The sequence below is a fragment of the Gossypium hirsutum genome, chromosome D11, assembly GCF_007990345.1.
Source record: "Gossypium hirsutum isolate 1008001.06 chromosome D11, Gossypium_hirsutum_v2.1, whole genome shotgun sequence".
Lineage (NCBI taxonomy): Eukaryota > Viridiplantae > Streptophyta > Magnoliopsida > Malvales > Malvaceae > Gossypium > Gossypium hirsutum.
In genome coordinates, this window is record NC_053447.1 from 27037176 (window position 1) to 27045415 (window position 8240).

Consider the following 8240-nt stretch of genomic DNA (forward strand, 5'->3'; position numbering starts at 1 on the left):
TCAAACGTCGTCGTTTTTCACACTATATATAAATAAATAACCCTTAATCAGCAACTCTCTACCATTTTTCGAAATCACAGCAGCAGCCTTCATCTATTCTTCCATCATTCGAACCCCTTTCAATTCCGATTTAGATGAAACGAAGAGGTATTTCGACGACACTCACGATGGTAAGTCCTTCTTTGTTTTTTTCTTTCCGCTTTATGCGTAAAAAAATGAATCAAAGAAATAAAAGAAAGGAAAAAAAATTGATAGCCGAAGAATCACCTTAAAGAAAAATTGATTTCCAATTTCTGTTTCCCTTTTTTTTATATTTCAGTCCTTGAAAAAAAATACAAAGGCTATCTCCCTCATTTTATAGCTGTATATGCGAAATAAAAGAAGATACAAAATAAAACAAAAAAAATTCTCTGTGCTGCGTTGTTCTCGTTTCATTTGCAGGTACAGTGTACAGAGGCTCGTGGCGTGGAGGCGTGGTACGTGGCGGTGGCGCACGTGCGAGGGAAGGCCCTGGTGGCTGCGGCGCTGGAGGCTTGCTATTGTTGCTAGGGTTTTCTGATTCTTTTTGGTGTTGGGCCATATGATAGTTGGGCTAGGGTATTAGGCTTAGTGATTTTGGGTTTTAGTTGGGTCTGGTATAATTTTGGGCCTTTAATTTTTGGTTTGTAACTGGACATTTTTGGACATTTAATCATTATTTTGGTTTTTATTATTTATATCGGGTCGGGCAATATTGGGCCATTACAGCCGCAAAAATTATTTTGTTTTAATAAAAATGACGCCATTTTATTGGATTTCTTAGTGGCATTTTTTGTGAAACGCCACAATATGTCGAGCTGTAGCGGCGCTATCCTAAAAACGCCGTCAAAGTTATTCTGGTTTTATCAAAATAACACCTTTTTATTTGATTTTTTAGTGGTGTTTTTGGTAAAACGCCACAATAGGTCGAGCTTTAGCGGCGCTAGGTAAAAAACGCCGCAAAAGGTTAATTTGTTTTAATCAAAACAGAGCCATTTTATTTGATTTTTTAGTGGCGTTTTCGTCAAAACACCGCAATAGGTCAGGCTTTAGCGGCGCTACCATAAAACGCCGCAAAATGTTATTTGGTTTTAATCAAAACAGCGCTATTTTTGTAGGTTTTTTAGTGGTATTTTCGGTTAAACGCCACAATATGTAGGGATTTAGCGACGCTAGTGGATAAACGCCGCAAAGGTTGATTTCTTTTTGGCAAAACGTCGTTGTTTTGCTCTCTTCCATTTTACCAAACCAATAAACCCGATGAACCTTATGCATTTCCCCCTTCTTCTGAATTTTATTTCCCCCTTTTTCCCCAGTCTGAAATCCTTAAATTTAACCAAAAATTTGCAGCCCAACCTTTTTTCCTTTTCTTTTTTTCCCCAACCTTTTCTCCTTATTCTTTCCCCCCCCCCGAAATCCCTAAGTTCAAGGAACAAATAAGCAGCCCAACTATTTTTCCCTAAATCGGCAGCCTTGAAATCGATATTGAAGGTTTGTTCTCGTGTCTTGATTTGTTTTTTCTACTATGGATTTTATATTGTTTTTAGGTATGTTTTAAGATGTGCGTATCTATATTTTAGCTTATTATTACTCAAAAATGGTGAATCTGGATTCGACTGATAGAAAAATGGATATGGGTGTTCATGGTTGTACATGGCTGTTCATCTTTGATTCCATAAATACAAATGAACATTTTTTTAAATAATTTTTGGAGACTATTCGTTGGAATTTATAAAATCTAGGGTTTTCAGTTTCTACCAGGTCGAATTGGAAAGGCTAAATTTTGACTGTTAGGCAGCTTGTCGAAATCTCGTTTAACTGTAGATCTATGGAGTTATGGAAAGTTTAATTTTAGTCTTCATTATCCTTCCGTGTAGTTGGAATTTCAGCAGTGTTTCTATTTTCAAATTAATTCATGGATCTGTTACTCGTGAGTTTGACCATTTAGCGTTATTTGGGTAGTATTGGTAGTTTTAAAATTGGATAAATTTGCATTTTAGGTTTTAGGCTGTTTAAAAGAAAAAAATACTGATGGAATTATGCGGCGGCCTTGTTGCATGGTGATTATGTGTTTGATGCTGTTAAGATTGAGAGATTATGTTTGCCCTCGGTATCCTCTAGATGAAATAGTATTGTTAAGTTCGACTCTGAGTAAGTGAGGTGCAAAGGTCAAGAATCTGTAATATGATGGTATTGTAATTGTTCTTCGTAACAAGTCGGTGAAATTGCAATATGTCTCAAAGATATTGAAGTGTTAGTTCTTATATATAATTTCATGTTATAGATCTGTTTGTGAATATATCTTCATGTTTTCGATCTGAAAAATATTTGCTGAATTTGCTGGAGCTATTTGAATCTTGCCCAATCTTCATTTCCTAATTCTAATGCTGTAACTGTTTCCATTGAATTTTGATTGTTTTCTTCCTAATGCTTGTAGAAAATATCAATTGCCTGCTCAACTAGAGACAGGTAATTTCTTCTTCTGCATTATTTCTTTTTGTTCAAAATATTACGTTAAAAGTTTCCTAACTTTGTCATGTAATTTACTCTACTATCCTTTTATCCTAGCTACCATCTTCCTCTTACTTTCCTGCTTGCTATCGGTTTTACACTGTTTTCTTTTGGGAAAGGGAAGGCAAGGCTTGGGTCTTTGGTTGTGTTATTATAAATGATGTAGACTACAGAGATCTTGTCTGGTTCGGTTTGGGCTTCAAACCCCAGTTTTAAGTGTTACTAATGTATTTTTGAGATAACTTTCGAAATATCTTGTTTCCGGGTTTGGGTCTAGTGAGATTGATAATTCAATATTATTGGTAAATTTGTTTTTATCTTGCTTTTGTGAGATTGAAAATACACTGTTTTCCCTTTTGCTTGTGTTTTTATCTTGGTAAATTTGTGGCACAAAGTAACATTTAGTCTTTCAAGTTGATAATTTTTTTTCAATTCATTAAATATTTTTTTTGTTTAGATTAGCTCTTAAACTAAAATGCCAAACAATGTAAAATATATATATTTTTTATATCTTCATTAAGAGATGTTCATGTGGCACTCTGAGATTGTTCAATATATATAATTTTAAAATATATAAAAAAGAGCTCTAATAAAAAATAAAAAAATAAAAACTATAAAAGTTTATTTATCATATCATTAAATTTTTATTAATAAAGTTTATTAATCAATGTTTTAATATGCGTAGTCTGTTAGAGAAGATGACATGGAAAGTATGTTGCGGGATACGTTTAATATGCGCAGTCATGGTTTGCAATAGTTTCCACTCGACTTTGTTGCATCCGATGATTGTAATCTTGGTGGAAATACTTTTATCGAAACGAGAAGAAGTGTACCTGATGAAGAGCCGAATGCAGAAGCGACGAAGTTCTACACGTTACTTAATGAAATGAATAAAGAACTTAATGAGGGATCAAAATTTTCAAAAATTTCCTTCTATATTTGTCTTTTTCAATTAAAATGTTTGGGAGGGTGGACCGAAAACTCTTTGACTATGCTGTTAGAGTTTTTGAGAGATATGTTTCCATTTGCAAAAATCCCTCATTCATACAAAGATATGAAGAAACTGATAAAAGATTTAGGCCTTGGGTACAACAAAATTCATAGTTGCCCAAATGACTGCATGTTGTATTGGAGTGATCAGAAAAACCAACAGTCTTGTCATGTATGTGGTAAATCTCGTTGGATGAATAAAAATACAAAATATGTGAATGAGGATGAAAATGATGCATAGTTAAGGAAGAAGCCAATCAAGATTTTGCGATATTTTCTGTTAATACCAAGGCTTCAAAGGCTTTTCATGTTGTCGAAGACAGCCGAGTCTATGATGTGGCACCATGATGGATGAACCGATGATGGATTATTAAGGCATCCTGCAGATTCTTTAGCTTGAAAATCATTTGATAGTAAATTTCCAAGCTTTGCAAGTGATCCTCGGAGTGTGAGGTTTGGGATAGCATCTGATGGATTTAATCTTTATAAAATCATGAGCACTTCGTACAGTACTTGGCCTGTAGTGTTTATTCCTTACAATTTGCCTTCATGGATTTGCATGAAGCAATCTTCCTTTATCTTATCTATGATTATCCCTAGAGAGAAAGGTCCCGGAAATGATATTGACATCTATTTGCAGCCACTTATTGAAGATTAAAACAATTATGGGCGGGTGTTAAGACATATGATGTATTGAGAAATGAGAACTTTAATTTATGTGTTGCTTTGTTGTGGACTATTAATGACTTCTCGGCTTATGCCAATTTATCTGGTTAGAGTACCAAGAGACGTTATGCTTGTCCTTATTGTGCTGCGCAAACATGTTCGAAATGGTTATATAATGGGAAGAAGTTCTCTTATATGGGGCATCATCGGTAGTTACCAAGAAATAATAGATTTAGATTTCAGAATGCTCTATTTGACGGTACTGAAGAGTTTAGAGAAGCTCATTCGTAGACATTGGATCTGAAATCTTGTTCATGTTGAAAGATATGAATTTCAGTTATGGGAAGATGAATCAACCGCCTAACATGCAAACAAAGAGAAGGTCGATGGATGAATCTAATGATGAATCTGATGAAGAGGATGATCCTAATGAGGCGGACAAAAAAGAAGTATTGAGAAAAATGTTTGCGAGAACATCATTGGTACAATTTTGAATGTCGATGGAAAATTGAAAGACAATCTTCAGAGTCGACTTGATTTAGTTCACATGGAAATTCAGCATGATCTTCATCCCCAAGTACTTCCGAATAGGAAATATCGGTTGCCGCCTTCTAGTTTTTCAATGTTGAAGAAAGAGAAAGAAGTGTCCTGCACGGTGTTAAAGGATATAAAGGTTCCAGATGCGTATGCATCAAATATATATCGATATGTGAGTCTTAAAGATCGAAGACTATATTCCTTAAAATCACATGATTATCACATCTTAATGCAAGATTTACTGCCAGTTGTTTTACAGTGTTCTATGTCAAAAAAGGTAATGTCTTGTATAATTGAACTATCCAATATAATGAAAGCCATTTGTGGCAAAGTTTTGAATGTTGAAGAACTTGAGAAAGTACAAGATCGAGCTGCCTTGACTTTATGCAATTTGGAGAAGATCTTCCCACCTTCCTTCTTCACTGTTATGGTGCACTTGCTAATCCATCTCCCTCATGAAGTAATAATTGGTAGACCCATTTTCTATCGATGGATGTATCCTATAGAAATGTGCTAATTTATTTGTAAATTATTCATTCATTCATCTCTATGCCTTTAGTTACAACTTTTGATAATGTTGTATATCGTGTTTAGGTTCCTATCCAAATTGAAGTCTTATTGCTGTAATAAGCGTTATCCAGAAGGATCGATTACTGAAGGTTACTTGGTAGAGGAGTGTATGACTTTCTGTTCTAGATATTTAGAAGATGTTGAAACAAGACTGAACAGACCAAGTAGAAATGATTGGCTCACTGATCATAACTTGGCCGAAACTTATTTATTTCAAAGTTATGGAGAACCAATCGGCAAAGTTGAAATTGCAAAATTAGATTATAGATCTTGGGTACAAGCACATCGATATGTTCTTTTTCACCATGATTCAATGGAACCATTACGTAAGTAAGTTCTAGAATTTGATAAATATTTATCTTTTTAATTTGTTTATCTTCTAACAAAGTAAACCTCTTTTTAACATAGTGAATACAAACAAATCTTGAGATCTCGTTCAGGTTCCCGAAGATTACAACATCGAGAGATTAATAAGTTATTCACAGAATCTTTTCATGAATGGTTAAGCCAAACGGTATGCAATTGAAGCTTTCATTGACAAATAATAAATTTTTCTCATAACATTTATTATTACTCAATTTACTTTCAATTCAATAGGTTTAGAGTCAAAAGGACGTCAATGACGAAGTTAAATGGCTTTCTCAAAGTCCGAATAGAGTAGTAAAAAGATATAGTGCCTTCCTCATCAATGGATTTAGATTTCATACGAAATATCACTAGAAATTGAGAAGAACTCAAAATTGTGGAATAGTTGTTAATTCTTCAATTACAAGTTATGCTAGTGCTAGGAACAGTAATCATGTTGAGGGAAATGTGGAGTATTACGGACTTCTTACTGACATTATTGAGTTGGATTACTATGGCAAATGGAAAGTTGTCTTATTTCGATGTGATTGGGCTGATGTTACTACTGCTCGCAGAATTAAACAAGATCAATTTGGTTTTACAATGGTGAACTTCTCTCAATTGATTCACACTGGACAATAATTGATAGATGAGCCGTATATATTTTCTTCTCAAGTGAAACAAGTTTTTTACTCGAAAGATCCAACTGATGAGGGTTGGTACGTTGTACTCCGTAACATCCCTAGAGACTTGTTTGACATGGGCAATGGAAGTAGAGATGACATCGACGAAAGATCAGAAACTTTGCCTTTTCCAGAACAAAACTTAAATGAAAATATCCCTAGTACTAATACACAATTTCAATGGGTTCGCTAGGATGTTGATGAAGATATTTACGAATTATGATGTAGTAAGATTTTACGATTTTTTAATTATATGTAATATCATAATTTAAATCTTGGTCTTATTAAATATTTCAACTATTTTATATGTACTATTATTGTTGTAATTAGTTACTAAAATTTCAACTATTTTATGTGTATTGCAGATAAAATGCCTAGAAGAAGATTGCAAGATCTAAGTATTGTTCAAAATACTCCAAATTCGGAAGAAACAAATAGTGAACAACAGACTGCTATTGGATCTTCGAATGTTCCGAATACACCTGACGAACCTGCAGAAATTCAAAATAATGTTAAATTTAATTTACATGCGTGTTGACTTTTATTATTGATTTCTTTTTCAAATTCTTATATTATAATATATCATTTTTCAGCTGAAAGTGGTGGGACGCGTAGAGTTCGAGGACGTACGCTACTTAAATATTTATACGAGTTAAATCCTGTCGAGCGTGTCAAAGTATCTAGAAACAATCTTGGTCAGCCTGTTGGATCAGAAGCTCGACTTTTAGCAAGATATTTGGGCACTATAGCACGAAATGCCAATATGTTACCTATCAACTACGAGTCATGGCATCAACTGCCTGATAGTAACAAAAATCAAGCTTTCAATAATATTAAGGTAACAAAACGTGAATGTAATTTATAATACTTTGGTTTAAGTTTCATTTATATTTACTTTCTAAACTTGTATTTTTTGTAGGAGAGGTTTGCTTTAGAGGTCTCGAATAATTATGTCAAGAAGGCATTGGGAAAAAGATGGAGAGACCATAAAAGTACTTTAAAGAAAGAATATTTTAAGACAAAAACAACCCTCGAAGAGAAATTGCAAAATGTCCCGCCGGGAATGCTGAGGTACCAATGGGAAGATGCGGTTAAATTTTGGAATTCAAAGAAAGGAGAGGTATTACGTACTTCCAAACTCTTATAACTATTTCAGTTTATAGTATTTACTATATACGTAATAATAATTTCATAATGTAGGATTGTGAACGAGTTGGAACAAACAGCAGGCAAAAACAGAAATTCACTCACACAACTGGGTCGAAAAGTTTTACTTGTGTAGCTGAGGCCGAGGTATTTTGAATTTATTAATAGTGTCAAATATTTATTACTTTCTATTAAACAATATTTTTACTACTATATTGTAGAAACTGTTGTCTGGTCAAAAAGTTGGACACCTTCAACTTTTTGACATTACACATAGGAAGAAAGATGGATCTCCTATGACTTCTGAAGCTGCAGAAATTATAGTATGTTTACTTAATAAAATTTGAATTATTTTAAATATTTATAGTGTTTAATTATAATGATTTAATTCTTTGTTTGTAATGCAAATAATGTTAAGTTATGTTGTATTTTTTTATAATATATATTGCGTTTCTAACTCTTTGATTGATTTATTAGGAGAAACTAAAGGATACAAAAGTGGAGTATGAAACGATTGCTTCGAGTGATAGTTCTGTTAATCTTGACGACATTGATAACCTGATTATTACTGAAGTTTTGGGTCCTGAAAGGTATGGTCGGGTTCAATTTCAAGGATCTTTTGTTAACCCAACCCAATATTTTGGATCCAGCTCACAACAATACATGCCTTCGGGGAGTCAGGCTCAAGCTGAAGTTCAGAGGTTAAGACACTAGATGGCACAGATGCAAGTGAGCACAGATGAGCGAATTGCTCAACTTCAAGCGGAAGCTGAA

At 33.8% G+C, this 8240-nt stretch overlaps 1 long non-coding RNA gene across 2 annotated transcripts; it reads left to right on the plus strand.

Moving 5' to 3' along the window:
• Window positions 1-7384: 7384 nt before the first annotated feature.
• Window positions 7385-7981, plus strand: LOC121223044 (uncharacterized). Of its 2 annotated transcripts, none has more exons than XR_005920389.1 (3): window positions 7385-7440; window positions 7521-7613; window positions 7944-7981. It is a non-coding gene; the product is annotated as an uncharacterized lncRNA (long non-coding RNA). The 2 variants fall into 2 exon arrangements; XR_005920388.1 differs by lacking the exon at window positions 7944-7981 and adding an exon at window positions 7688-7741.
• The last annotated feature ends 259 nt before the right edge of the window (window positions 7982-8240 follow it).